Source organism: Zea mays, chromosome 1 (genome assembly GCF_902167145.1).
Source record: "Zea mays cultivar B73 chromosome 1, Zm-B73-REFERENCE-NAM-5.0, whole genome shotgun sequence".
NCBI lineage: Eukaryota > Viridiplantae > Streptophyta > Magnoliopsida > Poales > Poaceae > Zea > Zea mays.
In genome coordinates, this window is record NC_050096.1 from 32432640 (window position 1) to 32450916 (window position 18277).

Sequence of the window (18277 nt, forward strand, 5' to 3'; positions counted from 1 at the left end):
TGTTGGCATCAATCACCAAAAAGGGGGAGATTGAAAGGGAAATAGGGTCAAACCTTTTCCTAAATGATTTTGGTGGTTGAAATGCCCAACACAAATAATTGGACTAACTAGTTTGCTCTAGATTATATGTTCTACAGGTGCTAAAGGTTCAACACAAACCAATAAAAAGATCTAAGTTAGGGTTCAAAAGAAAGGAGCAAAAGAAACCGAAGAGAACCCTGGTCTGGCTCACCGGACTGTCCGGTGTGCCACTGGACAGTGTCCGGTGCGCCAGGGGCCGCACAATCTGAACTCTTCACCTTCGGGTTTCTCAGACGCCACTCCGCTATAATTCACCTGACTGTCCGGTGTGCCACCGAAGCAATGTCTAGGAAGCGCAACGGTCGACTCCAACGGTCGCCTGCAACGTGAACAGTGCGCGGACAGTTCGCGTAGAGTCAGAGTAGCGCCAGAAGGTGCACCGGACAGTGAACATTGCCTGTCCGGTGCGGCACCGGACTGTCCGGTGCCCCAAGATGTCAGAGCTCCAACGGTCGAAACCGTCAGAACCCTAACGGTTGGGTGACGTGGCTGGCGCACTGGACTGTCCGGTGCGCCCATCGACAGACAGCCTCCCCAACGGTTAGTTTGGTGGTTGGGGCTATAAATACCCCCCGACCACCACCACTCCAAGCATCCAAGTTTTTCAGACATCTCATTCAATACAAGAGCTAGTGCAATCAATACAAGACACAATTCAAAAGAATCAAGGCCTCTCCAAGTCCCAAATACACTCCAAACACTTATTGACTAGAGAGAGTTTTGCTCGTGTTCTTTGAGCTCTTGTTCTTGGATCACTTCTTCTAAAGACAGTAACACCTACATCAGTAAATAGACAATTGTAGCCCATTTTGCATAATTGAGAAACAGAAAGCAAATTGTAGTCTAAAGAGTCTACAAGAAAAACATTAGAAATGGAATGGTTAGGAGATATAGCAATTTTGTCCAAACCTTTGACAAAACCTTGATTTCCATCCCCGAATGTGAAAGCTCTTTGGGGATCTTCATTTTTCTCATATGAGGAGAACATCCTTTTCTCCCCTGTCATGTGGTTTGTGCACCTGTTATCGATTATCCAACTTGAACTACCGGATGCATAAACCTACAAAACAAGTTTAGGCCTTGTTCTTAGGTACCCAAACGGTCTTGGGTCCTTTTACATTAGAAATAAGCACCTTGGGTGCCCAAACACAAGTCTTTGGACTCTTGTGTTTGCCCCCCAACATATTTGGCAACTACTTTGCCCGATTTGTTAGTAAGCACATAGGAAGCATCAAAAGTCTTAAATGAAATATTATGCTCATTTGATGCATTAGGAATTTTCTTTTTAGGCATTTTAATATTAGTGGTATGCCTAGAACTAGAAGCCTCATTTTTATACATAAATGCATGATGAGAGACATTGAGGTTTTCTAGCATGGATTATCCTAATCTTGTGCTCAGAATAGTTTGCAGGATATAAAATGTAACCCTCACTATCCTTAACCATGGGAGCCTTACCCTTAACAAAATTAGACAATTTCTTGGGGGCATTAAGCTTGACATTGCTTTGGCTCCCTTGTTGGAACCCAATGCCATCCTTAATGCCAGGGCGTCTCCCATTATAGAGCATGCTTCTAGCAAATTTAAATTTTTTATTTTCAATTTCATGATCGGCAATTTTGGCATTTAATGTAGCTATGTGATCATTTTGTTGTTTAATCATGGTAAGGTGATCATCAATAGCTTCTATATTATCATCTCTACATCTAGTACAAATGGTTACATTTTCAACAGAAGATGTAGATGGCATGCAAATGTTCAATTCATTAACCTTAGCATTTAGACTAGCATTCTCATCTCTAAGACATGAAATTGAATCATTGCAAACATTTAATTTCTCAATCTTAGAAACTAAACTAGCATTTTCATCTCTAAGACAGGAAATTGAATTATTGCAAATGCTAAGCTCCTTAGATAAGTTTTCACATTTCTCTACTTCTAGAGCATAAGCATTTTTCAACTTAACAAATTTTTTGTTCTCCTTAACGAGCAAGTCCTCTTGGCATTCCAAGAGATCATCCTTCTCGTTAATTGTCTCAATTAGTTCATTCAATTTTTTCTTTTGGTCCATGGTGAGGTTGGCAAAGAGAGAAACTAAATCATCTTCATTTTCACTAGAGCTACCCTCATCACTAGATGTAGTATATTTGGGTGTCACTCTAGAGTGTACCTTCTTCTTGCCGTCCTTAGCCATTAGACACTTGTAGCCGACGTTGGGGAAGAGAAGTCCCTTGTTGATGACGATGATGGTGGTGTCCTCGTCGGAGGAGGAGTCGGTGGAGCTCTCATCGGAGTCCCATTCCCGCCCCATGTGCGCCTCGCCGCCCTTCTTCTTGTAGTACTTCTTTTCCATTTTCTTCTTCCCCTTCTTATCGCCATCCCTGTCACTTTCACATGTATATGGACATTTTGCAATGAAATGATCGGACTTACCACATCGGTAGCACACCCGTTTGGAGCGGGGTTTGTAGTCCTTCCCCCTCCTTTGCTTCAGGATTTGGCGAAAGCTTTTGATGATGAGTGTCATTTCCTTGTTGTCGAGCTTGGAGGCGTCGATTGGAAGCCTACTTGGTGTAGACTCCTCCTTCTTTTCTTCCATTGCCTTGAATGCAATGGGTTGCACCTCGGGTGTGGAGGTGGTGCCTTGCTCCAAGTTGACAATGTATTTGGAGTCTTTGATCATAAGTTCAAAGCTCACAAACCTGCCAATTACCTCCTCGGGAGACATCTGTTTGTATATAGGATCCCCACGTATTAATTGTATTTGAGTAGGATTATGAAAAAACAAGGGATCTTAGAATAACCTTGACCATTTCATGGTCATCCCATTTGGTGCTCCCGAGGTTGCGCACTTGGTTCACCATTGTCTTGAGTCGGTTGTACATGGCTTGCGGCTCTTCCCCTTTGTTGAGGACGAATTGACCGAGTTCTCCCTCGATCGTTTCACGCTTGGTGATCTTGGTCACCTCGTCCCCTTCGTGCTCGGTTTTGAGGACGTCCCAAATTTATTTGGCGTTTCTTCAACCCTTGTACCTTATTATACTCCTCTCGACACAAGGAGGCGAGGAGTATAGAAGTTGCTTGGGAGTTGAAGTGTCTAATTTGGGCAGCCTCATCTGAGTCATAGTCCTTGTCCCCCACCTTTGGTGCCTGCGCTCAAAACTCAACAATATCCCTAATACTTTCATGGAGTGAGGTTAGATGATGCCTCATTTTATCACTCCACATGCAATAATCTTCACCATCAAAATATGGTGGTCTCCCTAGGGGTACGGAAAGTAATGGAGCGCGCTTTGAAATACGGGGATAGCGTAGGGGCATCTTACTATACTTCTTGCGCTCATGGCGCTTAGAAGTAGTCGACGACTTGGTGCCGGACGTGGAGGGTGACAAAGAGTCGGTCTCGTAGTAGACCACTTTCTTCATCTTCTTCTTCTTGTCACCTCTCCGATGTGACTTGATGGAGGAAGAGGATTCCTCCTTATACTTGTTGCCAGACTCCCTTGAGAGAGTCCTCCCCGAGCCTGCGGGCTTTTCGCCGGTCATGATCTCCCTCTTGGTATGATCTCCAGACATCACTTCGAGTTGGTTAGACTCTTAATGAAGCACTGGCTCTTATACAAATTGAAAGTCGCCTAAAGGGGGGTGAATAGGTAAAACCTGAAATTTATAAACTTAAACTTGCACTAAGGTTGGGGTTAGCATTAGAATTAAATCATAGTTCAAAAGATGGTTCTCCTTGCTTGGAGTTGCTCAATCAATGCGGATGTTGTTTGGGAGCAAACTCAAATCAATATGAGCAAGGGAACCTATTGAGCAAGAAAAACCAATCAAGTGAAGATCAACAAGTGAACATGGTGATTTGTTTTACCGAGGTTCGGTTCCAAAGAACCTAGTCCTCGTTGAGGAGCCCACAAAGGCCGGGTCTATTCCAACCCTTTCCCTCTCTCAAACGGTCACTTAGACCGAGTGAGCCTTTTCCTTAATCACACGGGTCACTAAGACCCCGCAAGGACCACCACATACTTGGTGTCTCTTGCTTAGCTTTACAAAGCACTTGAGAAATAGAATGAGAAAGGAAGAAGGCAATCCAAGCGACAAGAGCAACAAAAGAACACAAGTGATCCTCTCACAAGCCCTAAAGCAATAACGTTGATTTTGGGGACTTTGAGTGGATTGATTGTTTTGATTGTGTCTTGGAGTGTAGCACTTTGCTCTTGCAATGAATGAGAAACTCAGAATACTTGGATGCCAATGAATGTGGTGGTTGGGGGGTATTTATAGCCCCCAACCACTTCCTAGCCGTTAGCAAGGGCTGCTGGCGATGGGCGCATCAGACAAGTCCGGTGCGCCATCGGTCAGTCATTGTGCACTGTCCGGTGCGCGCCACGTTAGCACAACCGTTAGGGTTCGGAGCAGTTGACCGTTGGAGCCGTTTGTCTTCTAGCTGCACCGGACAGTCCGGTGCCACACCGGACAGTCCGGTGCCCTATGACTTCTGCGCTCTAACGTCTGCCGCGGCACTGTTCACCACTGTAGCTCTGCACAGTCGACCGTTGGCGCGCAGGGAGCCGTTGCTCCGCTGGCTCATCGGACAGTCCGGTGAATTATAGCAGAGCAGGCCTCTGAATTCTCGAGAGTGGCTGGGTTGCTGGCTGCCTTGGCTGGCGCACCGAACACTATCCGGTGCGCCAAATTTTAGCACACTCTAAGTTCTTGCTCCAATTTTTGATTGTGTACCTAATTGTATTTCTTTCTTGGTTTGTGTTGAACCTTATGCACCTGATATAATTCACATCTAGCCAAACTAGTTAGTCGATATGGTTTGTGTTGGTCGTCAACCACCAAAATCTATTTATAGGAAATGGTTAACCCTATTTCCCTTTCACTATGCGGCTACAAGGCCAACTTATTTATAGGGGTAGCCGGGGGTTGGTGGACCCAAATAAAGTTATGCCCCTGGCTACCAACTATATTCTCTAAATGCATTGTACAACACGGTAATTACAGGATCATAAGTACAGACATCCGTATTACACCAGAGTTTGTACCCTCTTTGGTCGCCGACCGGTGGACCCGAATTAGCAGAACACCATCGCATAGCGACCACATGGTGCTAGTACTTGGCAACCATCATTCTTGCGGACCGCCCTCGATCTTGTTAAGCCTTCGTGTGCTAAACGAAGGCCAGCCCCTTCGTAGGTGAGTCCATCCGGTTGTCTTCGCCGCTTGGGTGAAGGGGGCGGATCCCTTTGCCTTGGGGGTTGAAAGGGAAATAGGGTTAACCTTTTTCCCAATATTAATTTTGGTGGTTGAATGCCCAACACAAATATTGGACTAACTAGTTTGCTCTAGATTATATGTTCTACAGGTGCACAAAGGTTCAACTCAAACCAATAAAAGATTGCAATTAGGGATAAAATTCAAAGGAGCAAAGAAACTGAGTGTGCTCTGGTCTGGCGCACCGGACTGTCCGGTGTGCCACCGGACAGTGTTTGGTGCACCAGGACTGTACAGAGTCCAAGCAGCCACTCTCGGGTTTCTTCAGGCGCACTCCGCTATAATTTACCGAACTGTCCGATGTGCCACCGAACTGTCCGGTGCACCAGCGGAGCAACGGCTATCCAGTGCAACGGTCGACTGCAACGGCTACTGACGAGCGCTACAGTGCGCAACAATGTGCGGCAGAGTCAGAGCGCCGAGTCAGAGCGCACCGGACACTGAACAGTGCATGTCCGGTGCGGCAACGGACTGTCCAGTGCCACTAGAAGACAAAGCCTCCAATGGTCGACAGCTCCCAAACCCTAACGGTTGGGTGACGTGGCTGGCGCACCGCATAGTGTCCGGTGCGCCCATCGACAGCAGCCACCCCCAACGGCTTGTTGGTGGTTGAGGGCTATAAATACCCCCCAACCACCACAACTTCAAGCATCCAAGTTTTATGAGTTTCTCATTCAATACATGAGCTAGTGCATTCACTCCTAGACACAAATCAAAAGAATCAAAGCCTCTCCAAGTGCCAAATGCACTCCAACCACTTAGTGACTTGAGAGAGAGTTTGTTCGTGTTCTTTGTGCTCTTGTTGCTTAGATTGCTTTCTTCCTTCCTCATTCTTATTCCCAAGTGAATTGTAATCAAAGCAAGAGACGCCAAGTGTGTGGTGGTCCTTGTGGGGTCTAAGTGACCCGTTTGATTAAGGAGAAAGCTCACTCGGTCTAGGTGACCGTTTGAGAGAGGGAAAGGGTTGAAAGAGACCCGGTCTTTGTGACCACCTCAACGGGGACTAGGTTCTTTAGAACCGAACCTCGGTAAAACAAATCACTGTGTTCATCCGCTTTATTTCTTGGTTGATTTGTTTTCCTCCTCTCTCTCGGACTTGATATTTGTTCTAACGCTAACCCCGGCTTGTAGTGTGTGCTTAAGTTTATAATTTTCAGATTCGCCCTATTCACCCCCCTCTAGGCGACTTTCAATTGGTATCAAAGTCTGGTGCTTCATTAGAGTCTAACAACTCGAAGTAATGTCGGGAAAATCCGCTAAGAGGGAGATGGAAACCGGCAAGAAGGCCACAAGCCACGGGAAGGCTCCATCAAGGGAGTCCAGCACCAAAGCCAAGGAGGGATCCCCTCCCTGCGTCAAGTCGCATCGGAGAGGCGACAAGAAGAAGAAGATGAAGAGAGTGGTCTACTACGAGATCGACTCTTCGTTACCCTTTAGATCTGACTCTAACGCGACGTCCATCACTTCTAAGCGCCAAGAGCGCAAGAAGTATAGTAAGATGCCACTTCGTTATCCCCGTATTTCTAAGCGCACTCCATTACTTTCCGTTCCATTAGGCAAGCCACCATGTTTTGATGGTGAAGACTATTCTATGTGGAGTGATAAAATGAGGCATCATCTAACCTCACTCCACGAAAGCATATGGAACATTGTTGAGTTTGGAGTGCAGGTACCTAAGGTAGGGGACGACGGCTACGACTCGGATGAGGTCGCCCAAATCCGACACTTTAACTCCCAAGCAACTACTATACTCCTTGCCTCCTTATGTCGAGAGGAGTCTAATAAGGTGCAAGGGTTAAAAAGTGCCAAGAAGATTTGGGACGTCCTAAAGACCGCGCACGAAGGAGATGAGGTGACCAAGATCACTAAGCGGGAGACGATCGAGGGGGAGCTCGGTCGATTCATCCTCAACCAAGGAGAGGAGCCACAAACGATGTACAACTGGCTCAAGACCTTGGTCAATCAAGTGCGCAACCTCGGGAGCACAAAATGGGATGACCATGAAATGCTCAAGGTTATTCATAGATCCCTCACATTTTGTAATCCCACTCAAGTTCAATTAATATGTGGTGATCCTAGATATAAGCTAATGTCTCTCGAGGAGGTAATTGGAAAATTTGTGAGCTTTGAATTAATGATCAAAAACTCCAAACACATCGTCAACTTGGAGCAAGGCGCCACCTCAACGCCCAAGGTGCAACCCGTCGCATTCAAAGCGACAGAAGAGAAGAAAGAAGAGTCTACATCAAGTAGGCTCCCCATCGACGCCTCTAAGCTCGACAATGAGGAGATGGCGCTCATCATCAAGAGCTTCCGTCAAATCCTCAAGCAAAGGAGGGGGAAGGATTACAAACCCCGCTCCAAGAGGGTGTGCTACAAATGTGGTAAACCCGGTCATTTTATTGCTAAATGTCCTATGTCTGGTGATAGTGACAGGGGCGACGACAAGAGGGGGAAGAAGAAGGAGAAGAAGAGATACTACAAGAAGAAGGGCAGCGATGCCCACGTATGTCGGGAATGGGACTCCGATGAGAGCTCCATTGACTCCTCCGACGAGGATGCCGCCAACATTGTTGTCAACAAGGGACTTCTCTTCCCCAACGTCGGCCACAAATGCTTCATGGCAAAGGATGGCAAAAAGAAGAAGGTACAAACTAGAACCACCCCCAAGTATACTACATCTAGTGATGAGGGTAGTTCTAGTGAAGATGAAGATGACTTGCTTACTCTTTTTGCTAACCTTAACATGCAACAAAAAGAAAAGTTAAATGAATTGATAGGAGCTATTCATGATAAGGATGAACTTTTGGATAGCCAAGAGGAATTCCTTATTAAAGAAAACAAAAGGCATGTTAAATTTAAAAATGCTTATGCTCAGGAAGTAGAGAAATGTGAAAAATTATCTAAGGAGCTTAGCATTTGCCATGAATCAATTTCTAACCTTAGAACTGAGAATGCTAATTTAATTGCTAATGTTGAAAAGTTAAATGTTTGTAATGATTCAATTTCCAATCTTAGAAAAGAAAATGCTAGTCTAATTGCTAAGATTGACGAATTGAATGTTTGCAAAAAATCTATTTCCTGTCTTAAAAATGAGAATGCCACATTACATGCTAAGATAGAAGAACTAAATGTTTGCAAACCATCTACATCTACTATTGATCATTGTTGGGGACTTGTTCTCAAATGCTGTGAATTAAGAATAAGGCAACACAAAATGTTAAAGTTTAAAGCCCTTCGTCCTTTGAAGCATTATTTCCCTTAGGACATAATGATCTTCAGACGAAGGTCGTGAAGGACGAACCTTCATCATTGCAGTATATGTTAATGGAAGACGAAGCATGTAAAACATGATAAATAGCATGAATAATCATATGACATTATAATATATTTCTTGTTATATAATCATGAATGAATAAAAACAACATAAGATTACATTGTACCTTTGGCTTGATAGAAGGTATGAAAACAAACATGACGCATGAGCGAGTACAAATCAGCGTGAACAGTACGGGGGTACTGTTCATCTATTTATAGACACAGGGCGCAGCCTGTGTGAAATTACATTTATACCCTTTACAATCGATTATAATCATGACACAAACTATCATGGGTCAATCTGTCTTTTCATCTTTAAGTTGGTGTAACCCTTCGTCTTAGGCATGTCGTTATGCCAAAGTTCCCTGTAAGGTAGCTTCGGCGTTATTTGCATGCTGATCTTCCGAAGGTGTTTCTTCTTACATGACCTTCAGCTACGAAGCAGACCCCCAACAATCATGTTTCTATTTGTACTAGATGTAGAGATGTTAATGTTGATGCTATAAATGATCACCTTGCTTTAATTAAACAACAAAATGATCATATAGCTCAATTAACTGCTAAAATTAATGAGCATGAAATTGAAAATGAAAATTTTAAATTTGCTAAGAGCATGCTCTATAATGGGAGACGCCCTGGCATTAAGGATGTCATTGGTTTCCAACAGGGAAGCAATGTCAAGCTTAAAGCCCCTAAAAATTGTCTAACTTTGTTAAGGGAAAAGCTCCCATGGTTCAGGATAATGAGGGCTATATTTTATATCCTGCTAATTATCCTAAGCACAAAATTAGGAGAATTCATACTAGGAAACCTCATACTGTTTCACATCATGCTTTTATGTATAAGAATGAGGCTTCTAGCTCTTGGCAATCAACCCATGTTAAATTGCCTAAAAAGAAAACTCCTACTGCATCAAATGAGTCTAACATTTCATTTAAGACTTTTGATGCATCATATGTGCTTACTAACAAATCAGGCAAAGTAGTTGCCAAATATGTTGGGGGCAAACACAAGGGCTCTAAGACTTGTGTTTGGGTACCCAAGGTGCTTGTTTCTAACATGAAAGGACCCAAGATTGTTTGGGTACCTAAGAACAAGGCCTAAGTTGTTTTGCAGGTTTATGCATCCGGGGGCTCAAGTTGGATAATTGATAGCGGATGCACGAACCACATGACAGGGGAGGAAAGAATATTCTCCTCCTACGAGAAAAACGAAGATCCCCGAAGAGCTATCACATTCGGGGATGGAAATCAAGGTTTGGTCAAAGGACTTGGTAAAATTGCTATATCACCTGACCATTCTATTTCCAATGTTTTTCTTGTAGATTCTTTAGATTACAATTTGCTATCTGTATCTCAATTATGCAAAATGGGCTACAACTGTCTATTTACAGATGTAGGTGTTACTGTCTTTAGAAGAAGTGACGATTGAATAGCATTTAAGGGAGTGTTAGAGGGTCAGCTATAATTAGTTGATTTTAATGAGAGCACAACTGAACTCAACACTTGCTTAATTGCTAAGACTAATATGGGTTGGCTTTGGCATCGCCGACTAGCCCATGTTGGAATGAAGAATCTTCACAAGCTTATAAAGGGAGAACACATTTTGGGACTAACCAATGTTCATTTTGAGAAAGACATGATCTGTAGTGCATGTCAAGCAGGAAAGCAAGTTGGCACCCATCATCCACACAAGAACATCATGACGACCGACAGGCCACTCGAGCTACTCCACATGGATTTATTCGGCCCGATGGCTTACATAAGCATCGGCGAGAGTAAGTATTGTCTAGTTATTGTGGATGATTATTCTCGCTTCACTTGGGTATTCTTTTTGCAGAAAAATCACAGACCCAAGAGACCTTAAAAGGATTCTTGAGACGAGCTCAAAATGAGTTTGGATTAAGAATAAAAAAGATAAGAAGCGATAATGGGACGGAGTTCAAGAACTCACAAATCGAAGGCTTTCTTGAGGATGAGGGCATCAAGCATGAGTTCTCTTCTCCCTATACACCTCAACAAAATGGTGTAGTGGATAGAAAGAATAGAACTCTACTGGACATGGCAAGAACCAGGCTTGATGAGTACAAGACACCGGACCGGTTTTGGGCCGAGGCGATTAACACTGCCTGTTGCTCCATCAACCGGCTCTACCTTCACCGAATCCTCAAGAAGACATCATATGAACCCCTCACCAGTAAAAAGCTCAATGTTTCATATTTTAGAGTCTTTGGTAGCAAATGTTTTATTCTTGTTAAAAGAGGTAGAAAATCTAAATTTGCTCCTAAGGTTGTAGAAGGTTTTTACTTGGTTATGATTCCAACACAAGGGCATATAGAGTCTTCAACAAATCCACTGGACTAGTTGAGGTTTCTTGTGACATTGTGTTTGATGAGATTAATGGCTCCCAAGTGGAGCAAGTTGATCTTGATGAATTAGATGATGAAGAGGCTCCATGCGTCACGCTAAGGAACATGTCCATTGGGGATGTGTGTCCTAAGGAATCCAAAGAGCTCACACAAGCACAAGATCAATTGTCATCTTGCATGCAAGCATGTCCACCAACCCAAGATGAGGATCAGGCTCAAGATAATGAAGATCAGGAGGATGATCCACCTCAAGAGGAGGACAATGATCAAGGGGGAGATGAAGACAAGGAAGATGAGCAAGAGATTCAGGGTCAAAGACCGCCACACCCAAGAATCCACCAAGCAATTCAACGAGATCACCCCGTCAACTCTATTCTTGGTGACATACATAAGGGGGTAATGACTAGATCTCGAGTTGCACATTTTCGTGAACATTACTCTTTTGTGTCCTCTATTGAGCCATACAGGGTGGAGGATGCACTAAGAGATCCGGATTGGGTGTTGGCAATGCAAGAGGAACTCAACAACTTCACAAGGAATGAAGTATGGCATTTAGTTCCATGTCCTAATCAAAATGTTGTAGGTACCAAGTGGATATTCCGCAACAAGCAAGATGAGCATGGTGTGGTGACAAGGAACAAAGCCCGACTTGTGGCCAAAGGTTATTCACAAGTCGAATGTTTGGATTTTGATGAAACTTATGCACCTGTAGCTAGGCTTGAGTCATTTCGTATATTACTTGCCTATGCTACTTACCATGGCTTTAAGCTTTATCAAATGGACATGAAAAGTGCCTTCCTCAATGGACCAATCAAGGAAGAGGTCTATGTTGAGCAACCTCTCGGCTTTGAAGATAGTGAGTACCCTAACCATGTGTATAAACTCTCAAAGGCGCTTTATGGGCTCAAGCAAACCCCAAGAGCATGGTATGAATGCCTGCGAGATTTCCTTATCACTAATGGCTTCAAAGTCGGTAAAGCCGATCCTACACTCTTTACTAAAACTATTGCAAAAGATTTGTTTGTATGCCAAATTTATGTTGATGATATCATATTTGGGTCTACTAACAAATCTACTTGTGAAGAGTTTAGTAGGATCATGATACAAAAATTCGAGATGTCTATGATGGGGGAGTTCAAGTATTTCCTAGGATTTCAAGTCAAGCAACTCCAAGACGGCACTGTTGGTCACTTGTTCTCAAATGTTATGAGTTAAGAACAAGGCAACACAAAAAATGTTAAATGTTAATGCCCTTCGTCCTTCGAGACATTATTTCCCTTAGGATATAATGATCTTCGGACGAAGGTCATGAAGGACATACCTTCATCATTGCAGCATACGATAATGAAAAGAGAACCATATGAAATGCAAAAGATAACATGAACAATTATGTATCATTATCAGCTCATTTCTATTTTATCATAATGGAAAAATAGAAATGATATCAAGTTACAAATGTACCTTCGGCTTGAAAGAAGGTAAAGGTACGAGCGTGACGCAAAAGCAAATGCCAAGTCAGCGTGAACAGTACAGGAGCACTGTTCATCTATTTATAGGCACGGGACGCAGCCCATGTAAAATTACACCCATGCCCTTTACATTTGCTAATGACTCTATAGTGATCCATCAAGGTCTAAATAGCCTTTTCCCTTTTAAGTCGGTTCCCTTTTCTGCTATCATGCCGAAGCTCCCTTGCGCACAGCTTCGGCTCTGCGTCAACCTTCGAATTCTTCGTGCTTCTCACACTGTGGTTCTGATCCAAGTCCGAAGGTACCTGTTCATGTATTACACTCCAGAAACATTGTTAAATCATGTTTTGAGGACCTTCGGAAGACGAAGGCCCCCAACACTAGCCCCTCGCAATATTAATTTGTTAGAATAACGAATTCAGATTGCGATATGGACGAAGGCCCTAAGCCGAAGGTCCAAAAAAACACCTTCCCTTTGCTAGAATAGCAACAATCAATGACAGATGGGGCCCTTCAATTTGGAGCGCACTGGGCGTATAAATAAGAACTCACCCCGAGCACATTTGGTACGCTACTTGCCGCCTGCTTTGCTTGCTCAATTTTTTAGCTTTTGCCTACCAACGCTTGCTTGGTTTTTTAAATTTTCTAAGCTTCGGCTTTAAGAACACATTTTTCACCATTTCCGAAGAGAAGATGTCTCAAGATAAAAAAGTTGTTGCTGAGACGAAGCTGAGCGAGGAGGAGAAGCTCCTTGAGGAGAAGACTGCTGGATTTATTGAATAAATAGCAAAGACAAATACAGAAAAGATTACTAAGGAGATTCTAGAAGGCTTATCTGAAGATACCGATGATAGCGATAGTTATGATGCGGAAAGTGGGGGCGAAGACTCCGAAGATCGGCCCTGGCAACCAAGTCATGTAGTTTTCGGAAAATCAACTATTAAATAGAGTCATCTTGATAATATGAGAGGAAGGTATTTTCGAGATATGTCTATTGTGAGGGCTGACATCGGAGACAGGACTGTTCCTGTTCCCGAAGAAAATGAAGTCGTGATCTACCAAAGCTTCTTCAAAGCTGGGCTTCGGTTCCCCTTAAGCAAATTTGTGGTTGAAGTTTTAAAGATATATCAGATTTTCCTTCACCAGATTACTCCCGAAGCAATTGTCAGAATGGGGATCTTCTTCTGGGCCGTGAGGAGTCAAGGTTTGGAGCCAAGTGCAAAATGTTTTTGTAGTATGCACGAACTTTCGTATGAGACGAAGCCCTGGGGTAAAGAACAATATCATAACAATTTTGGGCAAGAAAGGGCAAGGCCCTCGCCCTCACCCAATCCACCCACCAAGAGGCCACCGAAGACAACGTTCCCCGTACCTGCGAAGACGACACTCTCTGCACCTGCGGCCCTGAAGGACAATCGCAGCCACCCTCAGGCTTTGCCCCTCTGGAGGGTGCGGACCTCACCGAGGATGGTGAAGTCCTCGGCGTCTCAGCGGAAGAACAGCTACAGCTGCACGCCCTGCGCCTCAAGAACCGCAACCTCCAGAGGCAGAAGGAGATACTCGAGGCCAAGCGCCAGCGCGTGTCCGCACTAGCCAAAGTGCGGCAAATGATACGCGACGAAGAGCAGAAGGCCCAGGACCTCGAGCGGGAGATCGCGCTGATGCAGCGCGAAGGCCACCTTGGCCTGCAGCAAGGGCCACCCCCCCCCAGCAGCGCGCACAACTGGAAGACACGCGCGAAGGCCACCTCGGCCTGCAGCAAGGGCCACCCCTGCAACACCGCGCACAACCGGAAGACCCGCGTTTCCCCCAGCGCGATCACACCTTCCCGCACGCCGCGCCATTCCAAGGGATCAACTATCTCGACGAGCGAAGTCCCTTGGCACCACACCTGCAAGTGACGCCTTGGCCAGCTAACTTCCGGGCAGGGACCTATCCCAAGTACAATGGCAGCACCGACCCGGCGCAATACATAATGAGTTATCAGGTCGCCGTTGCATCTTCCGGAGGGGACGACGCCACAATGGCGAAGTCTTTCATCATCGCCCTAGAGGGCCCAGCTCTCACCTGGTTCACCAGGTTGCCTCCGCTGTCCATTGATTCCTGGAGAAGCCTCAGGGACAAGTTCCTGCTCAACTTCCAAGGGTACCGCCCAGACACCGATGCATTGGCCGAACTCTCGCTCTGCAAGCAGCTGGAAAAGGAGACTCTGCGGGAGTATTACCGCAAATTTTTAACACTCAAGTCACAGCTGCCCTCAGTCGATGATCAGATCGCTATCCACTACGCTATCAGTGGCCTTCGCGCCGGCGTCCTTTACAGCCACTGCATCAGAGATCCGCCCAAGAACCTCCAGGAATTATATCAGCTGTTTGAAAAGTACACCAAATCCGAAGAGCTCCACCAGCGCAAGGTAGAGTCCCAAAGGAAGCCAAAAGATGCTCCACAGTCCAGCCGCACGTGGACGAGGACTCCGCAGCCGGACTCCGGTCGAGACGGCCGCAATCAACAGCAAGTGCACAACATCGCCAACCAGCACCCCGCTGCTGACGCCCCTCGTCGCCAGGAGTATCCCCCCAGGGCCCCGGAAATGGAACTCGCAGTAGGGGTCGGGGCGGGCGCAGCCGCCTCGCCGATTCTACTGCCTCTTCCATGGCGAAGACTGCGCCCACCAAACCAAAGACTGCCCAGAAACGAAGGCCACCAGAGACATGATGGCACGGGCGCAGCCTGCCGACAACCCCAGAGTTGTCGCACACACTTACCAGCAACCCCCTCCACCATATATCCACGCCCCCGTCCCGCATCCACCGCACCACGCTTACCAACACCATCCGGAAGTACAAATCGTACCTCCACCACCTCCACCACCACACCAACAACATCAAAACATCCCCCATGCTCCAAAGCAGGAAGACTTCGCCGATCAGCCATATCGCGGAGTCATTCACATGATAACTGGGGGGTCCAGCACTGACTTCGACACAAAGAGGCAGAAGCGGGACCACTACCGCAGCATTAACCACGTCGCCGTCACTGGCCCAGTCGTGCAGATAAGGTGGTCCCACATACCGCTAACCTTCGACGCATGGGACGTCGACCTGCGCAGCGCCCCCCACTGCGACGCCATGGTTATCAATTGCAGCGTGGCAGGCTGGGACCTGCACAAAGTCCTAGTTGACAATGGCAGTCAGGCGGGCATCATCTTTCTCCATGCCTTCGATCGCATGGGCATAAGCCACAGCCTGCCCAAGCCTTCGGACAACCCGTTGTATGGCTTCGGCGGCAAGGGCACCTTTCCTGTCGGCAAAATAGAGTTGCCCCTCTCCTTCGGTGTAGCACCCAATGCACGAAGTGAGCAAGTGACATTTGATATTGTGGATATGGTATATCCATACAACGCCATCATGGGCCGGGGCTCCATCAATAAGTTCGAGGCCGCCATTCACGGACTGTACCTATGTATGAAGATCCCAGGTCCGTTAGGCGTTATTACGATCTACGGCAACCAACAGACGGCGCGCAACATAGAACGGGACTTCGTGCCCGGTCAGAGAAACGTGCACTGCCTAACGGCCCAGCGCGAGGTCCCCGCGCCCGCCAGCCCAACCGACAAACAGCACGACAAGACACAGCTGCAGAGCAACGACGGGACAAAGACTGTCCCCCTCGATCAGGCCACGCCCAAGCAGACAGTCATTATCAGCGAAGACCTCACTTCGCATGAAGAGGAGAAGCTCCTCTGCTGCCTTTCAAAGAACAAAGATGTCTTCGCCTGGTCAGCCCTCGATCTGGTCGGGGTCAGCCGTTCCATAATTGAGCACAGCTTGGGAATAGACCCTTCGGTAAGGCCAAAAAAACAGCGGCTTCGCAAGATGTCCGACGAAAAGACAGAAGCCGCCAAGGCAGAAGTGCACCGCCTCCTGGAAGCCAAATTCATCGAGCCGGTGGCTTACCCCACGTGGCTCTCCAATGTAGTGATGGTGCAGAAAAAGAGCGGGAAGTGGCGAATGTGCATCGACTTCACCAGTCTCAATAAGGCATGCCCAAAGGACAATTTCCCGTTGCCGCGGATCGACAAAATAGTTGATAGCGCGGTCGGATGCGAAGTCATGTCACTCCTCGATTGCTTCTCCGGTTACCACCAGATATACATGAAGGAGGAAGACAAGGCTAGCACCAGCTTTATAACACCCTTCGGCACATATTGCTTCATCAGGATGCCGGAGGGACTCAAGAACGCCGGGTCCACTTTCTGCAGGCTTACCAAGACAGTGCTCAACGGGCAAGTTGGCAGAAATATATTCACATATGTGGACGACATTGTCGTCGCCAGCAAGAGCAAGGCGGACCATCTCACTGACCTCGCCGAGACGTTCGCGAACATGCGAGACGCACGACTCCGCCTAAACCCGAAAAAGTGTGCCTTCGGTGTTCGCCAAGGCAAAATATTGGGCTACCTGGTATCGCACCGCGGCATCGAGGCCAACCCAACCAAGATTCAGGCCATCATAAACATGACGCCTCCGCAGTCCGCCAGAGACGTCCAGCGCCTAACAGGCAGATTGGCCGCTCTCAACAGATTCATTTCCAGGTCCGCCGAGCGAAGTCTCCCCTTCCCCAAAACACTTCGTGGTGCAAAAGACTTTGCCTGGGGACCAGAGCAGGCGGCGGCCTTCACCTCATTAAAACAGTACCTGACAGAGTTGGCCGTCCTGACAAGTCCCGACTCCTCGCTCCCCCTGTTGCTCTACGTCGCGGCTTCGCCGCACGCGGTTAGCGCGGCACTAGTGCAGGAGCAAACAGTTGAGGGCGTGGTCAGGCAGTGCCCCGTTTACTATGTCTCTGAAGTGCTGACACCGTCCAAGTGCAACATGACGGAGCTGGAGAAGATTGCCTACGCAGTCGTTATGTCTTCGCGCAAATTGCGCCATTACTTCGAAGCATTCAAGGTCCGAGTCACTTCAGACAGGGGACTCGGCGAATTATTCAGAAACCCGGAGGCATCGGTGAGGATTGCCAAGTGGGCCGCCGAACTCTCCGGCTACCACATCAGCTTCGAGCCCAGGACAGCCATCAAGTCGCAAGTCCTGGCAGACTTCGTCGTAGACTGGACCGGGCCAACAACGCAGCCAGACCCGCCAGCAGAGAAGGTTTGGACGATCCATTGCGATGGCGCAAGGTGCCATGCGAGGGCAGGCGCCGCTGCAGTCATCACCTCACCAGTCGGGGTCAAGCACAGATATGCAGCACGCCTCAGCTTCGCTCTGGAATCCGACAGATGCACAAATAATATAGCAGAATACGAAGCAGTCATCCTCGGCCTCCGCAAGCTAAGGGCCCTCGGAGTCACCACCTGCATCATCAAAACAGACTCCAAGGTAGTTGCCGGCCAGGTCGAAAAAGACTATGCAGCAAAGGACCCCGCGCTTATGCAATACCTCGTGGCCATCCTAAGCCTCGAGAGACAATTCAAGGGATTCACCCTGCAGCATGTGGATCGGGCCAAGAATGAAGAGGCCGACGCATTGGCCAAGGCCGCCGCCAGAGGCGAGTCCTTGCCCTCCGACGTATTCTTTCATGTCATCGGCACGCCAGCCGTCCGGAGCCCCGAAGGGCTCCAAATAACTAATGACAGTGAGGGCCACCACATAGTCAACCTTATTATGACCGAGGACTGGCGGGCACCAATAACCCTGTTCCTACAGGGGTACTATCATCCAACCGACATCAGCGAGGCCAAGCGCCTCAGACATCGAAG